The sequence below is a fragment of the Sceloporus occidentalis genome, unplaced genomic scaffold (assembly GCF_023333645.1).
Source record: "Sceloporus occidentalis isolate IW3139 unplaced genomic scaffold, rSceOcc1.0.p SCAF_1, whole genome shotgun sequence".
Lineage (NCBI taxonomy): Eukaryota > Metazoa > Chordata > Lepidosauria > Squamata > Phrynosomatidae > Sceloporus > Sceloporus occidentalis.
The window spans coordinates 296,199,788-296,225,601 of record NW_028316981.1 but is presented as its reverse complement, the minus strand read 5'-3'; the positions used below and the strand labels follow the sequence as shown (position 1 = coordinate 296,225,601).

The 25,814-nt window shown below is 40.7% G+C and overlaps 1 protein-coding gene across 8 annotated transcripts in view; it reads left to right on the top strand.

The window, feature by feature from the left end:
• NIPBL (NIPBL cohesin loading factor) overlaps nucleotides 1-25,814 on the top strand; it is a 233,476-nt gene that overhangs the window by 665 nt on the left and 206,997 nt on the right. For 4 of the 8 annotated variants that reach the window (XM_089496496.1, XM_089496456.1, XM_089496468.1 and 1 more), the window contains exons 2-4: nucleotides 763-836; nucleotides 3,748-3,825; nucleotides 6,929-6,976. The gene's annotated coding sequence lies outside the window, so the exon portion shown is untranslated. Of the gene's footprint in view, nucleotides 1-580; nucleotides 643-762; nucleotides 837-1,342; nucleotides 1,382-3,747; nucleotides 3,826-6,928; nucleotides 6,977-11,725; nucleotides 12,489-25,814 lie in introns of those variants that run through there. The other 4 variants (XM_089496462.1, XM_089496483.1, XM_089496474.1 and 1 more) reach the window with 4 other exon arrangements.

Sequence of the window (25,814 nt, the reverse complement as noted above, 5' to 3'; positions counted from 1 at the left end):
TAAAAGATATTTTGAAATAAATGAATATGTACAGGTCAATTTCTTTAATCCATGGATTCAAGCATCAACGGCATGAAAATAAATTCAGAAAAGGAAACCTTGATTATTATTTTTTTCATTTTATATAAGGAAAAATTTTATACCATTTTACTCTGCCACTGTATTCAATGGCACTTGAGCACAGATTTTGGTATCCATAAAAGATCCTGGAACCAAACCCAGATGAATACCAAGGGCCCACTGTAAATTTAGGCAGCATCTATGCTGTAGAGTTATTGCAGTTTTATACTGCTTTAAATGTCATGGCTCAATGCTATTCAATTCTGGGATTTGTAGTTTTGTGAGGTATTTAACTTTCTATGTCAGAGAGCTCTGGTGCCACAACAAACTACAAATCCCAATGCTCTGAGTCCCAGTTTTGGGGAAAGGAGGGGTAATAAATAAATAAATAAATAAAACAGTTAAAGTAGTATCAAACTGCATTAATTCTTCAGTGTGGCGATGGTCTTTTCTGTTTTGGTAAAAAATCTAGGGAATGCTATGTTACAACTTCTGTTATTCCCTGACTGAATAAATACATATAAAGATTGAAAGAAAGAAAAAGAAGTCAACCCCAAATGGCAAAACAGCACTTCTGCCTTGGTAAAAATGTATAGGGTTGTAGCCTTTTAAAAATGTGGTTTCTGTTATCTGTTTTACATTAGTTATTTATATCACGCATACATGGATACGGACTAACAATTCATCACTATTTCATTGCAGATTGATCATCACAATTAATCATCACACTGATCCTCAGCAAGATCTATGGAAGCTGGTCTGTGGGATACAAAGAGGTGCACAACTTCATTCTGTTTTCATTTATTTGCCTTCAGAAAAAACCATGTGTGTGTGTAACTGAAATTTTTGTGTGAGAGAACTCATTCGTTTCTTTCAGGAGTCTTAGCTGTAGCCTACGTATGAAGAATATTTCAGATTTCCTACTGCAAATCGCATATTTAAAAATCCGCACATATATATGAATAAGTAAATAAAGCTTTCATCTCACATCCACTTAGCTGTGAATGAACCCCACTGAATATTTTCTGAGAAGTATAGCATTGTGGTTTAAGTAAGGTCCAAAACACACTGCAGAAATCAATACATTTAGACACATGGTGTCTGGCGGCAGCAGTAGTTCAAGAGTGGCAGTGTCCAGTGGTGGGATAATACAAATGAAGTCTTATACAGGAGTAACAAGGGCATTTAGATGATATCCCCACCTGTTGCTATAGCAGTGGGCTAGTTGGAGGTCCGCACATTTGGTGGCAGTGGTTGGACCATTGGGATGACAGGCATAAACACACTTTCTCACCCCACTGCAGCCATTGACATTTGGCAGGTGAGTCTGCTGTCTGGCAGTAAAAAGTAAAGAAATAAACGATACTCTAAAACCTCTCTACCCCTGCTGGGCTAGTTTTTTATTTGGATTTTTTATTCCTCGTCTGTTTTTCAAACTGGTGTAATACATTCTACTACATCAAGATCCAATTATTCTGCCACATGTGTAGTATCATTTGATCCTTACGGTGCATAAATATACAGTGCATAAATATCATTGCTTTAAAAACGATTGGTGTAAAAAGAGATACCAGTACTTAATGATAACTTGAGATCTATGTAGGTGATGCACATATATGCAAACAACACCTGGGATGTCTAGTGTCCCAACTCCCCCCTCTGGTTTAAATTAGGGAACGATAGCTAAAATGCACTAATTTTAGTCACATAATTCCATGTAACATTTCTCTCACATTCTGTGGTGGAGTGGAATCGGGGGCTGTTTGCTCATTAGAGATGTTATGCCATGTGGCATCTCAGGCCGCTATTTTATCTCTGAGCTTCCCTGTTATTGTTACAGTAGGCTGGGGAGGAATTGACTTTCCCAGGCAACAATTTATTGTTGTGAACTGTTGCTATTGTAATGCAAAGTATTTTGCGATTGTTGAGACTTGAAAAAGCAAATACCTTTACTCCACCAACCCACATTTTTGATGGAGATTTGGTTCCATGATAATGATCAATAACACATTTTAATATGAGTCTTAGTTTAGTCATCTTGGCTTCTAAGGATTGTTCAGGCTTGATTTGCTCCAGGGCTCATTTATTTGGATTTTTAACAATCTACAGCATCCAGATCATTTCTCTGCACGTCTCCAGAGCTGATTCTCTTCCTGTCCGCTTTCTTCACTGTCCAGCTTTCAAATCCACACACAGAAATGGGAAATACGATGCCATGCACAATACTAACTATGGCATTCAATTCAATATTTCAGGGTTTTAGTTCCTTCATAGTTGCCCCTCCAAGTCCTAGTGTTCTTCTGGTTTCTAGACTGCAGCTTCCATTCTGATTAATGATCGAGACAATATATGGAAAATCATGAACTATTTTAATGTCTTCATCACCTACTTTAAGGTTATGTCAATCACCTGTGGTCATTATTTTTGTTTTCTTAATGCTTAACTGTAAACCTGCCATTGAACTTTCTTCCTTGACTTTCTTTGGTTATCATTCCAAATCTTTGCTGTTTTCTGCTAGTAGTATGGTGTCATATACATACCTTAAATTGCTGATGTTTCAGCCTCCAATTTTTATGCTTTCTTCCTGATCCTGCTTTACATATGATATTTTCTACATAAATAGATTGCTGCGGGAATGGTGTCAGGGGGAAAGCGGACGAGCGCTCCCTTTCTCCCCTGGCTGCGGCTCCTGGGGTGTCCTGGGGCATGAAGCCCCAAGGACACCCCTTTTCGGGACCCCAAGGACACCCCTTTTTGCTGCTTCTCCCTGGTCCTGAAAAGCACCAGATTGGGGCCTCTGGGCTGCCACTGTGGCTGTCCTGGCCCCAATACGTGGCGCAAAGGGGTGACTGCAGGCCGCCCCAAATGGGCAGTCTGTATCCCACCATAGTTTCCATGATCTATAGAACTGAAGGTTTTGCTATAATTTATAAAGCACAGTCTGATTTTCTTTTGAAATTATTGGACGTTCTCCATTATCCAACTTATGCAATATGATTCCTAGTGCCTCTTCGGTTTCTGAACCCTGCTTGTACATCAGGCATTTCTTGTTCCATATATGGTAAAAGTTTTTGTTGTAGAATTTGTTGTAGGATTTTGAGCAGCACTTTGCTTGCATGAGAAAATAAAGTGATTGTTAGAGTAATCAACAGCATATAGAGCACGGAGAGGGAACCTACAATCTTCCAGGTTCTGACTACCATTCCCATCATGCCTCACCACCAGCCAAGCTGAAGGAAGGGCTGGGTTGTAGCTTCTCCCCTTATGATGACATGTAGCATTACCATAAAGAGCTACGACCAAGCCCTCATGAGCCTGGCTAAAACTTCCTTTAGCTTGGCTGGAGTTGAGGCATGATGGGAATGGTAGTTCATCAGAACCTAGAAGGCCATAGGTTCCCCACCCGATATAGAGGAAAGCATATCTTACTTTAGAAGAATTAGTATGACTTTTGAAATAAAAATCCTTGCTTTTTCAGCTTTTCGTAGTTCTGACAAGAGGCACAGATATACATTGTTTTCAAAATGTTTTTTTTACAAAATCCTTAATCAGAAGTCCAACAAGAACAGTGCTATGATGGCATAAAATTGATAGTGTTCTTGGGAATTGGTAACTGGTTAAAGAAGCTGAGAACAGGTATAAATATTCTTGTCTCATACAAAACTTTTAAAAAATATTTCTTTACAGGCAACATTAGTTGAAGCACTGCGCAAAATAGAAAAGGATCTCAAATCTATGAAAAAGAGAAATTAACAAGGAGGAATGGTAAGGAAATATGCATATCTATATCTATAAAGACAGCTTTATGTAGTGAAAGGATAGAAGAAAGCAAATGAAACAATAAATGCTTATAAATCATATTACATGTATTAAATGTTAATTACTCTGTAATATGGGGTGGGTGGGACTTTGAGTATATCCTAAATAGATAAAGTCTTGAACTTTTTAAAAAATGTAATTAGTGTAAATTCCAGTGATAGAGGGAAAATAGCCCTTTGGCCTAAATTCAATTGTTAGGGTGAACCAATGAATCAATGGAAATTTGTTGAGTTCCCTTTATTTAATGGGTCTATCCTAGTTGGGCCTAACAATATTTGATTTATATTAATTTAATTTTATGATATAATAATTACTTCCAAATAAATAAAAAATACTATCTTAGTTGCATATGCTGAGGCAGGAGGAAAGTATGAAACTTTGAACATAGGGGAGCAGCTATACACACAATATAGTGTTGGATTAGGATGCTAGGAGATGAGGGCTTGAATTCCTGTTCAGACTTACTGGGTGACCTTGGACAAATCACATTCTTTCAGCTTCAGAGATACACCACGACAAAATACACTGGCAGACTGAAGGAGAAAGTTGTTTATACTTGTAAAAAGTTACCACAGCACAGATATCCTTTGCTGAGAAAAAAAATTCTGATAAGCCACTTAGAGGGCAGTTGCATTGAGGGTAAGGAGGGTTTACACTCAAGTAACTGTGTTTTAGAATTATAATAGTACTTCAGCTGAAGCTCATACTGCTACACGAGCACACAGAAAATGAATTTTTGATAAGGTTTCTATCGCATTCTTAGAAATTAACCAAGATTGGCTTCCTTAATATTGTCAACAATGTCAAGACTATGCAGCTTGATAAGGTAACTCCGCTAGGGCCCAAGAACATTGGAAGAGTAACCATAACTGATGGTGACTTCTCTGTCTCTTTCTCTCTTTTAAAAAAATCTTTTTAATGGATCAGGACTTTTAAAAGGGTTGGGTGTTAATGAACACAGTCAATGCTACTTGAAATCAAGATAGGTCTTCTGACTTTAAAAAAACTTCTTGTAAGCTCAACCTAATGAATGCTCTGTAGCGCTCTCGAATAAGAGGAAGCAGGTTTCAACACAAATGTGGAAGTTTAAATGACAGAATAGTTTCTTTCACACAGAATTAGCTTTAAAATGAAAAAAAAAATTGTCCCATCATTATATTTGTTTTTCATAAAGTATACCATAGTCCCAACGATTACCAAATCTGATATTCACACTGCAAGGGTAAAGAGCTTTCTGAAGCTTGACTGGAACTGTAATAAGAGCCTTCAAGCTACAGTTCATGTGTAGCCCTCCTTAACCAGAGAATTTTACCCATGGATTCAAGCATCCACAGCTTGAAAATATTTTAAAATACATACATTCCCAAAAGCAAACCTTGATTTTGCCATTTTATATAAGGGACACCATTTTATTATGCCACTATATTTAATCAGACTTGAGCATTCACTGATTTTGGTATCCATAGGGGGTGGGGGGGGGGGGTGGGGGAGAAGGTCCTGGAACCAAATCCAGGGGATATCAAAGCCCCACTGTAGAAGAGATCTGCTTTCCCTCCATTGTTGTAAAGCAAAATAAGGCAGGATGGGTGGAGAGGTAATGAGCTGGAGCAGCAATAGTGGGAACCTCTCAATGTTCAGGGGCGCAGTGTTTCCAGAGGCAGTTTTTTCTCTCACTTTCTCTTTCCTCATCCAATGATAACTCCAGATGTTAATGAATTGTTAGTTGTCCTTGTGTATTGTGAAATTGTTTCTGACATATGGAAACCCCCATATCAGGGGGTTTTCTTGGCAATATGTGTTCCAAGGTGGTTTGTCATTGCCTTCCCCTGAGGTTGAGAACATGTGACTTGCCCAAGGTCACCCAGTGGTTTTGTTGTCTGAACTGGGAAGTGAACCACAGTCTCCAGAATTGTACTCCAACCACCCAAACCACTATGCTGTGCTAGCTCTCTAATCAACTGCAGCCCATTTCAGCTCACTTCCAATGCATGAGATGCTGCATCATTAGGCAGAGTATTATAAATAGAAGGATATAATCAGGGGGGTGAAAGGAAAACGAAATGTAGAAAGCTCATACATTACCGTAACTGCGGTAATTAGCGAACAGTAGTTGGATCGTGGCATGGTATCCTAGCCTTGATAGTTGATTTATTATTAAGACAAATTGAATAGGACAAGTTTCTATTTAAAATAAAGTACATAATGTATATCTTTGAAAAAATTTATATCTTTCCTCTTCTCCCTGCACTTCCTGCCATTTGTTCTCTCATTACATTTCATTTCCCCCCCTGTGAATTGGATGACTATGTCGTTCTGCAGGACTTTCCTTGGCATTCTCATATACATGAAACCTCCAGAAGTTGCATGTTTGTAATTCGAATGTACTGCTGGATTCAGCCATTAGCTAGGAGGGTTCAGGGGTGGCCTATGTAGACTGCATTTGCATAGTTAAAGTTAGTGTGCCAACTGTTCCTGTTTCTGATGAATTCTGATCAGGTCATGGTAACACTTACCTTGGTTACACCCCTGCAACAAGGTTGCTATAAGTCAGAAATAACTTGAAGACACACAATAACAATGAATTATATGTGGGAATGCCATTAAAAAGTGCAAAGAAACTTCAATTGGCCGAAAGAGCTGCAGCTTGATTTAGTGGCATAACTACGGTTGGCATCACCTGCTACAGTAACTCATGATGTCACCTCCTGATTGACCACCTCCTATACCATGCCCTACAGAATTCTTAGTAATGTTTTTTGTACTAATGTTACTCATAAATCTTAATTCCCAGATATCACTGAATATAATAGCAATAGTTGTTACATAAACAACTAGCAAAATTAAAATTATACCTTTCAATTACAATACCATGCATACAGCCTAAATGTATTTGCATGGACTGTTTTATGTAGCTAAAGTGAAAATTTGGTAAGATATGTTTTAAAAGGTTAATTTAAAAAATTAAAATGTTAAAAAGTTTACATTTAAGTAAAATAACATTTAAGTACTTTTTTTAAAAAAAACTGGGATCTCTCCTTTCTCTTCTCAGAGTCTTGTTCCACTCACACCATCTCTTCAGCATTTTAAAGGAACACAGGTGAATTTATTGGTATATTTGTATGTAGGTATAGATATGTGAAAAGGGGAATTGCACGCTCCTCTCCTTTATCCAGAATTCCAAACTCCAAAATTTCCCAAAATGCAAAATTGTCCCCATGGGTGACACCTTTGCTTTCTTATGGTTCAGTGTACATAAACTTTGTTTCATCAATTATTAAAAATATTGTGTATACAATTACCTTCAGAGTATGTGTATAAAGTATATATGAAGCATAAATAAGTTTCATGTTTAGACTTGGATTCCCTCTACAAAATCTCATTATATAAGAGAAGCTGGGGTATAAGCAAATATTGTATAAGCAAATATTTCAAAATCCAAAAAACCCAGAAATCCAAAAGACTTCTGGTCCCAAACATTAAGGGTAAGGGAAACTCTACCTGTACATTCATTTTCCACTAAGACTTTCTAAAAATAATTCAAGCGTTTTCAGGCCTTTTTGTATTTTTTCCACAGGAGGGCACAATTTGGTTCTTTACATTTGTACTAGCTTGAATATTCTACACTAAAAAAGTTTCCTGACTGCACAAAGGCAAAATATTCCAAAGGCAGCTATTTAGGTCTGTCAGATTAAACTACATAACATGTAGATATTTCAAAAAACCACTCAGATTTTAAATCCACAGAACATGAAACACGTTTAACTAAAGAAGTTTTCTGTTACAAAAGTATGTTTTTAAATGTAGATATTTGTATCACTATAAATGTCTGTTTCAAATGGTATAAAGTCTTCTAACAAATGGTCAATATACTTTTGGAGAAAGAAAACCTATCACACTGAATACAGCCTATGGCAAAATATGCCTTGCTAATATATAAGCAAATAGATGAAATATAATATAATTAATTATTACAGGCATCAGTAATTATAGTTTTATTAGCTCGACTTTTTTTCAGGCCATACTACATATAGAATTTGGACCATAACAATTTTATATGTCACAAGGATTATCCAATACATTTTTTTCACCATACCATAATTTTTAAACATTTATAGTGAAACATTTTATGACACCAAGACCAGTGGGCTGCAGTAACACCTGAAAAATAACACATTTTTAAAAAATTAGACTAGCCTGCATGTTTATTTAAACATCATCCCACTATTAGTAGTGGGAAAGCAACCAAAAGATTTTGATTTCAGCTCAGCAATTTATTTACAACTAAGTTCTTATCACTTTGGTATGTTCTGACCAATCCTACCTATCAAATCCTACCTATCAGAACAAATTTTACTGTGTCCAGTGGGACTTATTCTCAGATAATCATCTATGGATTACACATTTTGTCACAATTGCCTCTAAATGAACTGGATTCCTAAATCTAATGTACAGAGTACATGTAAACTATAAAGTAACTACCGTATATGTATGCTTCTATGTATCCAAAAACCCAGAGCACAGAATTTTGCTAGCAGTCTAATTAAAACAATATCCATATAAAGTATTACAGGTATGTATTATACATTTATATTATGCGTCATCTACAGTATGCAGGAAACCAGGGTCCTGAGCTTAAAAGACCTGAGTAAGAATACTACCAGCTAGATCTCTGGGAGGTCTCTTATTCATTGGATTGTTATAACTCCAATTGCACCTGATGGCACATAACGAAATAAACCCTTCTTACCAGTACATGGCTAATTTGCACAGAATAATCTGTGTGGATGGGCTTTTTCAATTCAAAGCCATAGTGCCCAACTTCTGGCTTGCAGTTCTTACTAAGCAGTTGGCCCATGGATGAGCTCTAATCTTTATGAAGAACTGACTGAAACAAGTATATTTAAAGATTAGTGCATTCAAAATACTTTTTTGGGGATGCCTGATTGAATAACAGGGTCCAACACACTTAATGAAACAGCCGGCAACCAAACTTACCTGAATTACAACTTTCTGTTCTGTGCTATTGTGCACAATTTACCAGAAGGAAAAAATGGATGAGCTTTCAAAGTAATCATTGTCCTTTTCTCCAGAAGACTGGAACTCTACCCATAATTGGGCTATCTGTGGAAAATCTGTCAACAACCATATCAGTTTTCTAGTAAAGAAATCTTCACATCACATCATGGATTCCCCTCTTTCATATTACCTTACAAAACATCTTTTTGGGGGAAGGGGGACATATACCCATCTGGAGAGTAGTGAACTTTTTCATCAAACAGGGGTTTTAAATCCTACAATATCCTGATTAGGACATCATCTTATAAAAACAGGCATAAAACGAAAGAGGTATTTAATAATTAAAAACAAACAGGTGCAAGAAGACACAGTTATTCAATGGTCCTTCTGAAAATGAAAGAACGAGACACATATTTTTTCTAAATAACATTCTTACTCCTTTCCTTGGAAGTTTTTTCCCCTCTATCTGCAATTTTCTGATGTGGCATTGACAATAATATTTAAAAATATTATTTTAAAGAAGAAACAACATAATTTTTAACAGAATTATTTGGCTCCTGGTCTTCATTTTGACAATTGGAAGGCGTGCTTCACCCTCACAGGCTGTTTCTGCAAACCCCAGCTTCTCCTGTACACAACCGAGAGAGCGCGGGGGGGGGGGGGGGGGACAAAGAAGAAGAAGAAAAAAAGATGAAACAAGAAACACACAAAACGGACCACCCACTTGTAGCTTCCACAAGGAAGCTGAGAACACCCTACTCCAGCACCTTTCCAAGCTTGGCTTTCTAGGCAGTTGTTGTTGTGAACTGCCTTTGAGTCAAGGTGACAAGATGTCCTCACCACAAAGGAGGACAAGGCGCTGCCAAATGTAGTTCATACAAGAAAAATGTTGGACCCTGCAAAATAAAAGCCCAAAACACTCAAATAATTGGAAATGAATGCTTCTTAGTCATGGTCAGAATGGAGGACCTTTTGGAATTCTCCCCAGAGAGAAGGCCAAAATGTAGGATGTCTCCTGGAAAAGGAGGGCGCCTGGCCACCCTGCTTCCAGTCGATCCTGACTCACGATGACCCTGTGGATTAGACACCTCCAAGACACCCTGTTCTCACCCTCTCTGCTTAAGCCTTGTAGATTCATGCCCATTACCTCCTTAATCGAGTCCATCCATCTGTCTTGTCCCCCTTCTTCTACCCTCCATCTTCCCCAGCATCATTGCCTTTTCCAACGAGTCTTTCTTTTTCATAGTGTGTCTAAAGCACCACAACCTCAGTTTGGTCATCTTGGCTTACAGGGGGAGTTTAGGCTCGGTTTGCTCCAGGACCCATCCTCAGCACTCTTCTCCAGCTTGGGTCACACATCTGTACATAGAGATGGAGAGAAGGGAGGTAAAAAGAAGGGAGGGATGCAAGCAGTTCAGTCATCTTGGCTTCCAGGCTTGGGTTGCTCTAGGACCCATTTGTTTGTCTTGTAGGCCGGCCACAGTATATCCTCAGAACTCTCCTCTATCTGAAACAAATTTTCTTCTTATCCCCTTTCTTCAGTTTTCAGCTCTCACTTCTATACATAGTGATGGAGAGAAGGAAGCAAAAAGAAGGGATGGAGGCAGAATGTTTAATCATCTTGGCTTTCAGTCTTGGTCTGCTCCAGGACCCATTTGTTTGCCTTCCTGGCTGTCCACGGCATCCTCAAATGGGTATATTTTCTACCTATCCTCTTCCTTTACTCTTCTCAACTCTCACCTCCGTAGAGAGAGATGGGGAGAAGGAGACAAAAAGAAGGCAGGGAGGCAGATAGTCCCCTTGTCTTCTAGGCTTGGGTTGCTTCCAGGACCCATATATCCTCTTCCTTCATGCTTCTGAGCTCTCATATCCATACAGAGCAATGGGAAGGAGGCAATAAGAAGGCAGGCAGGGATGCAAGTAGGGAATTTAGTCACCTTGTCTTCCAGGCTTTTAGGTGGCTCAGGGAAGACGCATTTGTTTGTTCTTTTGCCCATCCTCTCCCCATCGCAAATGAATGTAATCCTTACCTATATCTTCCTTCCCCCTTCCCAGCTCTCACCTCCATACACAGCGATGGACGGAAGGAGGCAAAACGAAGGCAGAGGGCAGTTTAGTCATCTTCCTCCACTCTTCTCAGCTCCAGACAGAGCGATGGGGAGAAGGAGGCAAAAAGAAGGCAGGGAGGCAGGGATGCAAGTAGGACGTTTAATCCCCTTGTCTTCTAGGTTTGGGCTGCTCCAGGACCCGTGTATCTTCGTTCTTCACTCTTCTCAGCTCTCAGCTCCAGACAGAGCGATGGGGAGAAGGAGGCAAAAAGAAGGCAGGGATGCAAGCAGGGAGTTTAGTCACCTTGTCTTCTAAGATTTGGGGCCGCTCCATTTGTTTGTCCTTTTGCCCATCCGCAGCATCCTCTCCCCATCTCCAGTGAATGTCTTTCCTACCTCTACCCTCTTCCTCCACTCCTCTCGGCTCTCACCTCCATACACTCCGATGGGGAGAAGGAGGCAGGCAGGAGGCAAGCAGGGCGTTGAGTCCCTTCCCTTCTAGCCTTGGGCTTCTCCAGGAGGACCCCTTCGTTTGCCCTTTTGCAAGCTCCTCTCCGGAGAGCAGGAGGGCAACCCCCCCTCCAACCAACCCAGAGAGGGAGCCCAGAGCCCTCCATCCCAGCCAGGAACAGGGCGGCTGTGCTTGTGCCTTGTGGCCGGTGGAGGGAGTCCTTCCTCCGGCTGCACTTCCGGTCGGCATTTTGTTCCGAGAGGGGAGCGAGAGCGGCGCTTACGCAGCCTCCTATACAGAGAGAGCGAGAGCGAGACAGAGAAGGAGAGCGAGATATTGATATATATATAGATTCCCTCTTCTTCTCTCTCTCCCCCCTCCGCCTTTGCCTCCTCCCCCTCCTCCCTGGGAAAGGACTCACCGGAGCAGCAGCAGCAGCAGCAGCAAGGCCTAAGCCTAAGCGGGGCCTCCTCCCTGCCCCGCCCCAGAGAAAGGGAGAGATTGGCGGCGGAAGAGAAGGAGGAGAGAGGGAACAGCAGCCGAGGCGACCCCCTCCCTTTCCCCCCTTCCCTTCCTCCCGGGGTCGCTCTCTCTCTCTCGGTGTTTATCGGATCCGGTTCGTGTGTCGCTGGATGTTGGGGCTGGACTAGGCTCGGGAGGAGGACGACGGCAAGGAGGAGGAGGAGAAGCAAGAAGAAGAAGAGGAGGAAGAAGAAGAAGAGGAAGAAGGAGGAGGAGGAGGAGGAGGAGGAAGACTTAAGGCCAAGGCAGCAGAAGCAGCAGCAGCAGCTCGACTCAAGGGATCCTCTCCTGGGCCTCCCTTCCTTCCCTGGCTCTACATGTCCGCTGCACCGAGACGGAAGAGGAGCCAGCCCTACTCCAGGCCCGGATTATTGTTGTTATATTATCTCCCTTCCTCCTCCTCCTCCTCTTGCTCCGCGGCGGATCCTCGGAGGAAGGAGGGAGGGGGGTGGTAGTAGGAGCAGTAGCAGTGCTGGTGGTGCTGGTGTTTTTATATATATATATATATTTGGCTTTTCCCTCATCCCTCCTTCAGTTCCTCCTGGTTGGATTCAAGCTTCGTTTTTGCTCAGGTAAAATAACCGTATTAATCATAAATAAAAATAAAAGCTTGGTTTCCTCCTCTCTTAGGTTTCTCCTCCTTTTCTGCTTGGATTCAAGATTGTTTATTAATATTAATAAATATAAAAGCTTGGTTCCCCTCCTCTTTTAGGCATCTCTTCCTCCTCGTTGGATTCAGGATTTACTGATAATGTTGTTATTATTAATAATAAATATAAAAGCTTAGGTCCCCCCTCCTTCTGGTTGGGTTCAAGTCTCGTTTTGCTCAGGTAAAATAATAATAATTCAATAATAATAAAATATAAAAGCATGCCCCCTTCTCTTTTGGGGTTCTCTTCCTGGTTGGATTCAAGATTTAATAATAATAATAATAATAATAATAATAATAATATAAAATCTTGTTCCCCCCTCCTATTTTAGGCTTCTCTTCCTCCTGGTTGGATTCAAGATTTCATTATTATTATTATTATTAATCAAAGCCTGCCCCCCCCCCCCCTTTCCTCTTTTAGGCTTCTGTTCCTTTTGGTTGGATTGAAGCCTCGTTTTGCTCAGGCAAAATAATAATAATAATAAATATAAAAGCTTGGTTTCTTTAAACCCCCCCCCCCTTTTTTTATTTTTATTTTTTTAGGCTTCTGCTGCTGCTGCTCCAGCCTTGAGTTGGGCCTCCCTTCTCAGGCCCAAGCAGGGATTAAAGCCCTTTCTGCCCGGTGTGGGCAAAGGAGAGAGAGAGAGAGAGAAAGCAGGCTGAGTGGCAGCCTGGAGGGGGGCTGGCGAGGGGGCTGTTTTCACGTTTCTCTCCTCCTCCTCCTCCTGCTGCTGCCGCCGCCGCCGCCGCCGAAGAGAGCAGGCCAGGAGGCCCCGAGGAGGGCGCAGGCCCAGCGGACAGCGCTCTCACTCCAGCTCGGGGATTAAGAGGCAGGCGAAGTGGCTTCTCGGCGACAGAGGCCTCAGCAGCGCCCCAGAGCAAAGAGTGGCCAGCAGCAACGGCAGGAGGAGGAAACAATACACTTGGAGCAGGGACTCTCTCTCTCTCTCTCGCGGGCAGCCCCGACCTGCTGCTGTGGGCCATATTTACAACTTCACGGAGGGGAGGAAGGGAAAAGGTCCCAGGTACAATCAGGAAGGAAGGGGGAGGCTGGCAGGCACCAACTAGGTGTGTTGTGCGAGGTTGGCAACAACTCCATGTCTTTATTATTATTTTTTCCCATACTACATTTATAGAAGGTTGGAAAGGTTGTTGCTGTGGGGAGCTATGTGAAGAAAAAGCCCTGTCAGGGTTTTGTTGTGTGTGTGTGTGTATAGTTGGAAACAACTACACCTTATTATGGTTATTATTATAACATTTGTAGATGGTTGGAAAGGTTGTTGCTGTGGTGAGTTGTGAGGGTTTTTGGTGTGTGTGTGTGTGTAGTTGGCAATAACTACTTATTATTATTATTATTACATTTGTAGATGGTTGGAAAGCTTGTTGCAGTGCTGAGTATAGTTGACAGCAACTGCATCTTTTTATTATTACTATAATTCCATATTACATTTGTAGATGGTTGGAAAGGTTGTTGCTGTGGCAAGTTGTGAGGATTTTGTTGTGTGTGTGTATACAGTAGTTGGCAACAATTGCATCTTTTTAAAATTGTTATTTTTCCTTATCACCTTAGCAGAGGTTGTTGCTGTGGCGAGGTGTGTGAACACAAACCCCTGTGAGGGTTTTGTTGGTAAATAAAACCAGAATGATAGACAGAACACACACACAAACACCTGTCCCAACTCGCAAAGACATAAAACATGGTGTGCTGTATGTCGTCACTGTTTTAAAATGTTGCTGTTTTCACATGAAAAGATGTGTATATAGTTGGCAACAAGGCTGGCATGCATGAACTCAGTATGTTTTGTGTGTGTGTGTGTATAGTTGGCAGCAACAGCATCTTCATTATTATTATTATTATTATTCCTTATTACATTCGTAGGTGGTTGGGAAGGTTGTTGTTGTGTTGTGTGAACAAAAACCCCTGTGAGGGTTTTGTTGGTCAATAAAACTAGAATGATGGACAGAACACACATACACACAAAAACATTTGTCGCAACTCCTGAAGACATAACATGGTGTGCCGTATGTTGAAATGTCCCTGTTTTCTCATGAAAAGGTACAGAGGTCCAAAAATACAGTGTAGAAATAATCCAGTTTGAGAATGCTTTAACTGCCCTGGCTCAATACTAGGGAATCCTGGGAAATGTAGTGTTGTGTATTTGTATGGTGAGAACTCTGGTGCTACAGTAAACTACAAAGCCCAGCGTTCCCTAGCACTGAGCCAGGTAGTTAAAGCTGGATTATTTCTACAGTGTGTTTTGGACCATAGTAAGAATTTACTGGCCACACGAACAAAATCGTAAGGAGGAATGACCAGCCGGAGAGGCAGCATCCTCCTAGTTAGTTGACACGTTAGAGGCCAAAGGTTCATCTGGAATCTCCTGGCAAATTGTGGCGATTGAGGCTACAATCCTAAACATAGTTATCTAGGGGTAAGTCCCACCAAAGTCTCTGATCTGTCCTTCTGAACAAACAATAATTAGGAGTAGGCTTAAAATAGCCCAAAATTGTGCAAAACTAGATTGAAATTTCCACAATTTCTTGTAAGGCTAGTATTACTTTCAGATCTATAGATAATTTTATTGTGTCCATATTGTGGGTATGGCTGAGTGCGCTCTCTAAAATAGATGCCTAAAAGTTCATCGTGAGTCTTTTAACGTTGAGTGGTAGGAAACATATTAGCGTTTCTAGTTTTATATTAGTTTTGTTTCAAATGGTATCTTTTAAATCTGAAACTGAGGTACCAGTTGATGCGCTGCAGTCTGGCTGCAGTCCTGGGGCTCTTACCTGGAAATAAACTGCACTTAGCTCAATGGGATTAACTTCTGGATAGATATGTATAGGATTGCACAGTCAGTAGTACAGATTTCTTTTGTGTAACTTTGTTTAACTGTGTTTTATAGCTCTTTATTATGTAACTACTGTATTTGCCAAAAGGTTTCCAGTTGTCATTAGGTTGTAGCACCCTTTCTCAGTTCTCAGCTTTCATGTTTCTGTAGCTGTTCTGACTGTTTTAAAAAACTAGTTTCTGTTTAGTAGTCCTGTTCAGCAAAATAACATTATTGGTCGGAAAGTAGAATTGTGGCTTTTTTTTTTACAGCTTGATAGGTTTTTAAAAGGGCGAAGTTAATATAGCTGTCACGTCGAAAGTGTGTTTTTAGTGCTGCAAATCCGTGTAGTAGTCAGTCCTGTGTCTGATTTGTATTGGTCAGGCAGCGGTTTGAATTTTAAAAAGCCAGAAGATCCTGCTGAGCCCCAAACCCGGCCTCCCTCCCTCCCACTAATCTGCCATTCCTGTCTTTGTGCTGCCTGGGCCTGTTAGACACTGTTTGCAACAGGGCCTCAGGCCTATATGCACAGAGAGGAACCATTTTCAGTTTGGGGAAAAAAGCAGCTTTTATTTCTGAACTTTATAAATTACAGAGCGAGGCATGAGTTGTTTCTGATCTTGTATTTGCATGGTGACTGGTTTTTGGTTTTTTGGCTTTGCTTTTTTTAAAGCATTAGTGGATAGGAATTCCAGATGTAGGTTTGATTTACAGAAAGGAAAAAGACTGTGTATGGAATAGTAATAAGAATATTTTTCATCATCAGAAAGTGGCACTCGGTCTGATCAGTCTTTTGTCACTTCAGTTACCTGGTTTTTTAAAATCCCACTGAGGCTTATGCCTGTGCCCTGAACCTTTAGCAAGTTCTTGACTTGACTTCCAGATTTCAGTAGGAAGTAATTTTAGGTAGGGGCTCTGTCTTGTCCCCTTCTGAGTGTTTACAGACCTCATGCTTTTTAAAATGGTTTGTTTTAAAATTGTCTGTAATGTGAAGATTTTTTGCTGAAACTTTTCTAAAATATATACCTGTGACTTGCTTCATTTATTTTGACCACACTGTGGTATGTTTTAATGTTAATTTGTGTAAGATGATTAGTGCCAGAGTTGTTTCTTTAGAAATATCAAGTAGCTGAAGGAAAATGTCAAAGAGATATCTGGAACGCTTAAATCTTTGGTTAAATCTTTGTGTTGATAGTCCTTAGTGAAAGAGAGACCTTTTCTGCTTGCCTCCTAAGGATATGTAATGGTGCACACTTTCCATTTTTCAGCTCTTTAGATGTGACATCATATTTTTACAAAGGAAGTACTGTAAGGGAGAATGTACTGTCAAGCAGAAACAAATGTCTCTTGAATTTGTCAATCCCAGTTACTCCTAAAATGAGATTCACTTCTCTTGATGGGTATAACATGGTTCAAAGACTCAGTTGTGGTTAGGGTTTTAGTTCTGTGAGCCCTACATTTTACCTGAAAAAACTTTTTCTGTGAGCATTTGAGAGTAGGGAGTATGTTTGTGCAAAGAACAGAGGCGGGGATATATTTTAAATACATTATAATAATGTTTGGCAGTAAGCCTCAAACATACTCAAATGCACTGAATTTTTGGTGTCAATTCAGTATACAGTAGTTTGTTGCCTTAATTTAAGAAACTATTTCCCAAATTAGGCCTTTATTTTAATACAGGAGTTACAGTTGGTGGTCTTTACCATCATGCGCCTACATTCTCTTGCACCATGTTTATTTTGGTAAAGTGGTATTCTAACTGCATGGATTAAGTATGGAGTCTTTGCCTTGTGAGCAGTCAATCTAGGTCAAGGACAATGCCTCTTTTTCATATCTGGTTCCTAGGACAATGCACCTTGAATTCTGAATGAGAACATAAAGTATGTCCGTTCATGTTTTGGCTGTTAGCAAATTATGACTAAACTAGTTATTGCTGTATCGGTTAAAGAATTTCCTGTGAATGGGAAAAATAGATGGAGTAATTTTCACTAGTGATCAATAGTTTAACGCAAGTAATGCCATGCATTGTAATGGAGAAGCATGATGAGTCTCAAAGATCATGGGAAATGAAGAAAATCAGTTGAAGTGATCTGTTTTTTAGTTTTTGAAGAGAGTGGATTCTGAATCATGCTTTGAGAAGATTGGGTTAAGTCTGCAAGTTAATGATTCTTCCATATACTTTTATGTTGTTGTCCTAAGCACTCTGTTGAAATTGATGTGGCTTACTTCTGTATGTTAAAGTCAGAATTGGTGTTTTCCATCCTGGGGCCCCTCTCAGATATGGTAGCTGTGAACAGGGGTGGGGGGGGGGGAATCTCATGTGCCTTAGAACTTGAACTGTTCCTTCAGCGCTACAGAAGCCTCATGCTTAGTTGGCTGATAAATATCACTTGGGCTGATAAATATCACTTGGGTTTAAGTATTTATGGTGTTCTGGAACAACAACAATAATTTTATTATAGTTTTTCTTCATACTTCCTTATTCAAATCTATCAATGTTGTAGGGTGTCTTAGTTAAGCAGTACTACAGTTTTAAAATAGAATGCATTCAGTCAACTTTGAAAATGTTATAAGCATTGGATGTAAATAGTTTTCTTTATTTGTTTTTAAATGTTGAAACCCCAATAAAAATTATTAAAAAAAAAAAGAAAATGGCTACAACAGTTACTAGTACAGAGTAGAGTTAAAAACTAGCATCTCTGCTAACCTATGCAAGTCACTAGTAGGCTAATGACCATATGAAAAGTAAGAGGGAACTATTTTACAGTTTAAAAAGCTTCCCTGCTTGATCACCTACAGCTGACAATTTTCATTCTTATTTTTTGCATGTCTTTTGCAAAGCACATCCTTCAGCCTGATTTCTGAATGATCATTGGGTATCTGAACAGTACTGAGTGATGATTGATTTAGTGTGAATTGTGTTACAGTGAAAGTTCAAAGCATATTCTAGTTAGATTTGTCTATTACAGATGACAGTAGTTCTCTCATGTATCCTGTATTAAGGGTATACACTTATCCACATTAACCAAGGAGGAAACACCAGAACCTCTGAGTTAGCATTTCTGGATTGCTTAGCTAATCAGTCTTTTAAGGTATTGCTCCAGGAGTGGGGTCTCTCTCTTGTTATTAAAAAGTCATTGGTTGTTTCTCTGGAGTTAGTATGCACCCTGTATTTAGTTTCCATAGTGTAGTTCTGTACTTAATTCAAAACTAGAGGTCAGTCACTGTTTTGAGTATCATAGCTGGTAAATTAACAAAACAGCCGGGCCAGGGAAGATACAGATGCTACTCTGTTGTAAATGGACAGTTTGTCACTCATGTCTTCTTTCAGAGTAGCTTCTACTAACTGGAAAATGTACATCCAATGTAAATATTTCCTAGAACTGTCATACATTGTTGGGCATGGAATATGTGAGAATTTGAGTTGTTGACTAGCCTGGTCAACTGAAGTGAGTAGCAGTTGTCGCTGGGTGAACATCTGAGCTGTGTGTATACTCGGCCAGGTACTTCTCTTGGTTTTCCATATTGCTGAAGAGCTGGGCCTGTATTTATTATATCTGTATTGTTATGTTCTTGTAGTCCTCCTTTTATCCTCACGATACCCCTGTGAGAAGCAGCGTGGTGTAGTGGTTCAAGAGTTGCACTAGGACTCCAGGAGACCAGGGTTTAAATCCCAGCTCAGCCATGGAAACCTGCTGAGGGACTTGGGGCAGGCTCAGAGGAAGGCAATGGCAAGCGTCTCCTCAATAAATCTTGCAAAGAAAACTTTGAGAGCTTTGCCTTAGGGTCACTGTTAAGTTGGAAACAACTGAAGCTGCACAAGATGTGTTTGTCCCAAAGTCACCCAGAAAGTGTTTTGCCTCACTGGGGACTAAAGCTTGGATTAACTGAATCCTGTTGTATACTCTTGACATTGTACCATGTAGTATGCTTTCATTTTAAGCTGTGTGTAAAATTTTCTCCTTGATTTAAGGGTTACTGTCAATTGAATGCCCAATATTTGTAGAAAGAGACATGTTTGGAACTTCAGCCCACCCCCCTTCCTGTTTGCTTCCTCTGGTTCACTATACACCAAGCAAAAGCCTCATTTTTTGCATCCACCAATGTGTACCGGATTGTAATTTGTCTGCCTCGAGAAAGCATTTCTCTTGGATGTAGCTGTGCGTTCCTCTTTTCTTTATTGCTAGACAACAGAGGGATGTTTAGGATGAAGGGCCTACTTGCTTCCTCAGTTTATGCCTGCCCATAGCTTGAAGACATGGTAGAACTGGTTAAGGCTACCTTTGCAACATAGTGCCTCGGACATAGCAGAGTCTTGAAGTAGCAGGTAGACCTGTATCATCTTACACAACCCTTTGAAGGTTTATGGCCAGTGTCACAATTTACATCCTTCTGATCCCATCATACTTGGATTCCACCCCCACACAAATACAGTCAGTGCTCTGTATCCATGAATTCTGATCCATGGATTTAATCATCTATAGCTTGAAAATATTGAAATAAAATAAAATAAAAATCAAACCTTGATTTTACCATTTTATATAAAGGACATCTTACTAGGCCATTGTATATAGTGGGATTTGGTCATCTTCAGATCTTGATATCCATAGCAGTGGTGGTCCTTGAATCAAACCCCAGTGGATACCAAGGGCCAACTGTGTATAACTATACTTGAGCACCTGTGGCTTGGACATTATATTCCATCAATGCTACTGAAGAAATGGACTGAGATGCATTGAAAGCTCAGGCTGACATAAATAAGTTTGTCTTAAAATGTATAATTAGGTTGCTTCCCGCTTCCCATCATATTCAAACAAAGTAACACAATTGTCTTGCATTCACTGTACTTACAAGATAAAAACACATTGTAAGGTAGCAATGTTTGGAAAAACCAAAAATTCCCAAGAAATTGAGCAGAGTAGTGACACTTGGAAAATGCTAAAGTCCTTTCCAGGGCATGCAGCTATGAATGGCAAGTTGATGTAGCTCCTTCTGCACTCTGAGGCACCTGTACTGAATGTCAGGGGATCAAGGAAAAGCATTGCTAGATTAGCAGCAGAGGCTAATAATAATAATAATAATAATAATAATAATAATAATTATTATTATTATTATTATTATTTCTATACCGCTATTCGAAAGATCACAGCGGTGTACAACAGAGAATAAAACAATTAAAACATCATGAACCCCAACACCCCCAGCAATATTACAAAAGTTGAATGAAGGTATTGCTGAGAAATGGATCAATCAAAAATGTTCAATGTGTGAAGGCACTGGAAATAATTTTGTGTGGAGGTGCTTATGCTGCGAGCAGTATGTGGAAACCCAGCGCAGTAGGAATTGGTATATATCTTTCACCCAGGAACTGAACCTTTACTAATTTAGGTTTGATTGCAGGTTGGACTGACCCATATTTCTTGTTCTAGTTTAATTCAGTTTGAGATGCAGTTTAAGATTCATTCGACAAAGGCTGGACATTGATTATTTCCACTATTGCAAACCAACTCTCCAGGATTTCATGCAAATCAGTGTTACATATGTTTATATTTGGAGAGTAATTTATGTGATACTAAATAATTAACTATAATAACAGTAAAAACTCTCTGTGTTCACATGGATCCAGAGAGCCATTTGCACTTGACCTTTGAAAACATCTTTCTAGCCCTTGTTTCAACTGAGCTACTGAAAAAGGAGATTTGGGGAAGCCAAGCAAAGAGGGCTAGGGCCCTCACTGAGGGTCTAAATACTCTAAAGGCACCAGATCCTGTCTGATCTTGGAAGCTAAGCAGGGTCAGCCCTGGTTAGTACTTGGATGGGAGTCTGTAAAGATCTAGCAGATGCAGTAGGCTATATTTCATGGGGGTTCACTAAACAAACATGGGATATTTTTAGGATGAAAATGTATCTTATTAGCTGAGACAAGACAGCACCAAAATCACAGAATTTCTTCAGCTATATTGAGACAATTTTGATCCCAGCTGTTTTTTGTTTGTAGAAAAGAACCTCTATGTGAAAATTAGTTTAAATTTGGGAAGATTGTTTTCAGCTGTGAAGGCGATAATGTCATAGAATGCCTGCATTGTAGGTCCAGTTTTGTGTGGATTCTTCACCAAAACATAACTTTGGAGGACTAAAATGTGCAACATTTATGCACAAGGGTTAAGTAACATTTAAATTACACCAGCACTATTTTAATAAATTCTTCAAATTAAAACAAACTAACAAAGAAGGGAGATCAAAACTTTAGAAAATGATGGTTGCCTTTGTTTTAGAAGAATACATACAATGAGCCTGCAGTATTGGTAGCCTGGTGATCTGCGGATTTGACTACCTGCAGGAAACGGTGCCCCATATTATTCAATGAAGGCATGTGCAGGAAGACACATGGACATGGCTGCCTATTGAATAATATGGGGTTTGAGCTTCTACATTTTTCACACCTGTAGCAGGTCCTGGAGAGAAACCTCTACAGCACAGTGTGGCAAACTGTGGTGTGGCCTAAATATTCTAAAGGCACCAGATTCCATCTGATCTTGGAAGCTAAGCAGAGTCATTGCTGATTAGCACTTGAATGGGAGACTATCAAGTAATACCAGGTGATGTAGAGTATATTTCCAAGGAAGGAACTTTGAAAACTACCTATAGTGCGCCCGCGTTATATGCGGCTTTGAGCATATGTGCAAAGCTGCGTGGAGCGCAAGGGGCGGTGCATTCCATTCGGATGAATGGGGTGCGCACCCATGTCACGTGCGCCGCTGCGCTGCCGCATGCACAAACCCCATTCACTTGAATGGGGCTTGAGCATGTGTGGTATTTGGCTTATGTGGGGGGGGGGGGTCTGGAACTGATCCCTGTGTAAGCCCATGGCACACTGTACAAGTATAGCAATAGCAAGTACATTTCTGTACCACTTATCAGTGCACTTAAGCACTCCCTAAGCAGTTTACAAAGTGTAAGCTATTTGCCCCCAACAAGCTGGATACTCATTTTAGCGACCTACAGAAGGATGCTAGGCTGAGTCGACCCTTGCCCCTGGGTGATATTGAACTTGCAACCTTGTAGTTTGTGAGTGAGTGGCTGCAGTACAGGCATTTAACCGCTGCACCAGCAGGGCTTCTAAGTATTCCTTACCTAAGAAAACCTTACGGAATTTATGGTGTTGGCATGGGTCAACAGACAACTTGAAGATGCACACACACATTCTCACACTCACACACAAATGGTGAGGAAGGGAGAGTTCAGTTACCTGAGTAGTTCCTGGGCCACCCTCAGAGACAGCCCCACATAAGTCACATTGCAGTGGTCCAGTCTGGAGTGAAGATGTTGAATTTCTGGAGGGGGGTATAGGATTCTGGTGTAAACCAAGAGTGGCAGTTTAGCAAGCCTTCAAAATCACCACTTGAAACAGACTTGGAATAACTTCTGGTTGCTTTTTTTTTTGACTGATTTGGGGGGCTGTGTATCCTTACAGGGGACTGAGGGGGACAAAAATTGGCCCCTTTACTTGCTGATGTTGCCCATTCCTGGCATAGTAAGTTCATGGTTGAGATAATATTTGAACCTTGCGTAGTGGCATTGATTTAAATAAATACTTATAGAGCTATATGCCAAAGGAAATGCAAAAGAAAAATAGTGGTCTGCAATACAACAGATAGTAAAATTGTAGGGGGAAATCATTATTTAATTAATGTACCATGAGGATTAAAAGGGAGTGGATTTGAAACCTAAGTCACAAAGGTTTGGGTAGTTGAGGTAAGCAGATCTGTTCCTAAAGCTGTTCTTGCAAGGGGTTGCTGCCAGTGGTACCAGAAGCTAGTCAGTGCTCTTTGGGCCTTGACATTGAAGCATTTCATTCTAATGTTAATATTCCAGTCAAGTGGACAGTGAAGGGCTTGATGCTGGGACTGTTTTTCATGATGACCCTACTTTTTCCCCTTCTGCTGTTGTCTCTATACAAAACTTTGAATGGTGCACCTTGCATGATTCTGATAAAGCAGTGGTTCCCAACCTGTGGGTCGGGACCCCTTTGGGGGTCAAACAACCCTTTCATGGGGGTCACTTAAGATCATTGGAAAACACCTATTTAATTACAGTCATGAAGTAGCAATGAAAATATTTTCATGGTTGGGGGTAACCACAACATAGGGAACTGTATTAAAGGGTTGCAGCATTGGGAAGGTTGGGAACCACTGTGATAAAGCATAGTTACTGTGGTACAATTTTCTTGCTTCATCGTGTTTGCTTCTCTATTACAAAGGAACCTAAGGTAGTTTGTGTAATTGAACTCTTAGGTCCAAAACACACTGCAGAAATACTCCTGTCTGAGACTGCTTTAACTGCCCTGGGTCAGTGCTAGAGAATTCTGGGAACTGTAGTTTTGTGAGACATTTAGCCACCTCTGTCAGAGAGCTCTGGTGCCACAATAAACTACAATTCCCAGGATTCCCTAGCACTGAGCCAGGGCAGTTAAAACAATCTCTTTCTTGTTAGACCGCACCTGAAAAAACCTTCCCTGGACCCCCTGGATATGAAGAACTCCAGGCCTGTATCCCATCTTCCATTTTTGAACAAGGTGATTGAGAAGGCTGTCGCCCTTCAACTCCAAGTCATCTTGGATGAAACTGATTATTTATACCCATTTCAAACCGGCTTCAGGACAGGCCATGGTTACTCTGGCTGACGATCTTCGTCTAGGCATTGACAGAGGAAGCATGACCCTGTTGGTGCTTCTAGACCTCTCAGCGGCGTTCGATACAGTAGATCACGACATCCTCTTGGAACACCTGGGAGAGTTAGGAATCGGTGGCACTGCACTCCAGTGGTTCCAGTCCTTCCTCTCGGGTAGATTCCAGAGGGTGATGCTCGGGGACAGTCGCTCCTCGATAACGGAGCTTAAATGTGGCGTCTCTCAAGGCGCCATACTGACCCCGATGCTATTCAACATTTATATGAAGCCGCTGGGAAAAATCATTCGCAGACATGGGGCAGGGTGTTATCAGTACGCTGATGACACCTAAATATATTTCTCCATGTCTCAATCAGCAGCTACAACGACAGATGGCATTTCTCCCCTCAATCAGTGTCTTGAGGTAATGGGCTGGATAAGGAAAAACAAACTCAAGCTGAATCCAGACAAAATGGAGGTACTTAAGTAGGGGCCCCCAAACCAGGTATAGGATTGCAACCTCCAGTCCTAGATGTGGACACACTCTCCACAAAGGACTTTGTTCACAGTCTGGGAGTGCTCCTAGATCTGTCACTTCAGATGACGAAACAAGTGAATGTGACGATGAGGAGCGTCTCTTATCAGCTCTGGCTGATACGCCAGCTGCACCCTTTCCTGGAAGTAAAGGACCTAGAAACTGTTGTACATTCACTGGTAACTTCACGACTTGATTTCTGTAATGTGCTCTACATAGGGCTACTCTTATACCTAGTCTGGAAACTTCAACTAGTGCAAAATATAGCAGCCAGGCTGGTCACCGGAAAAACTAGGAGTGACCGAATAACACCCGTCCTAAAATCTCTTCACTGGCTGCCTATTAGTTTCCGGGCACAGTACAAGATGTTGGTTATAACCTTTAAAGCCCTACGTGGCTTGGGCCCAACCTATTTGAGGGATCACCTACTCTGCACACTCAGGTCCTCTGGGAGGAATTTATTGGAGCCTTTAAAAACCAGACTAACTGCTACCTCCCTTCTCTGCAATTGCTCCCAGAGTATGGAACCGGACAAGATCCGTCAAGTTGCCAGCTTAGACAGCTTGGTAGATCTCTTCTGGCAGGCCTTTCCTGAATAAAAGTGTCTGGCCACAGAATGATTGCCCCTCACATCATGTATTAGCCCACTGCTCTGTCCTCATATTTTTACTGTGTTGTGAATAGCTATTTTAATCACCAATTCTGATTGTTTCATGTTTAATCCTGTTTTAAGGGGGGAATTTGGGAGATAATGTTGAATGTGGATATTTTAATGTGTTGTGAGCTGCTTTGATTGTCTCGTAAAAAAAAGCAGGATAAAAATAAAAGTTTTATTATTTATTAATATTTATTTCTGCAGTGAGTTTTGTACTTTAGTTATGATGACTTGATGCCATGTACAGGATCACAAGCAGTAAGCTTCTGGATGGCATTTCTGCAGAGTAACACTGGGAGGGTGCTGTTGCCCTTTTATCTTGCTTGTGGACTTTCTAGGAGCATCTGGTTATCTATTTGATTGGTGTTTGATCGGTACAGGAGGGCTCTTATGAAATGATGTTCCTCCATAGCAAAATGATTAATCTGCAAGTGCACCCCATTGACTCATTTCTAAGTAACTCTGACTAGAAAAATGGGCATAGTTGGTTTCTAGCAAAGACCTTAACTAGTTCGGTGCTAGAGCAATAATAGAACTGCTAGCTGACTTCAACATATTATAGT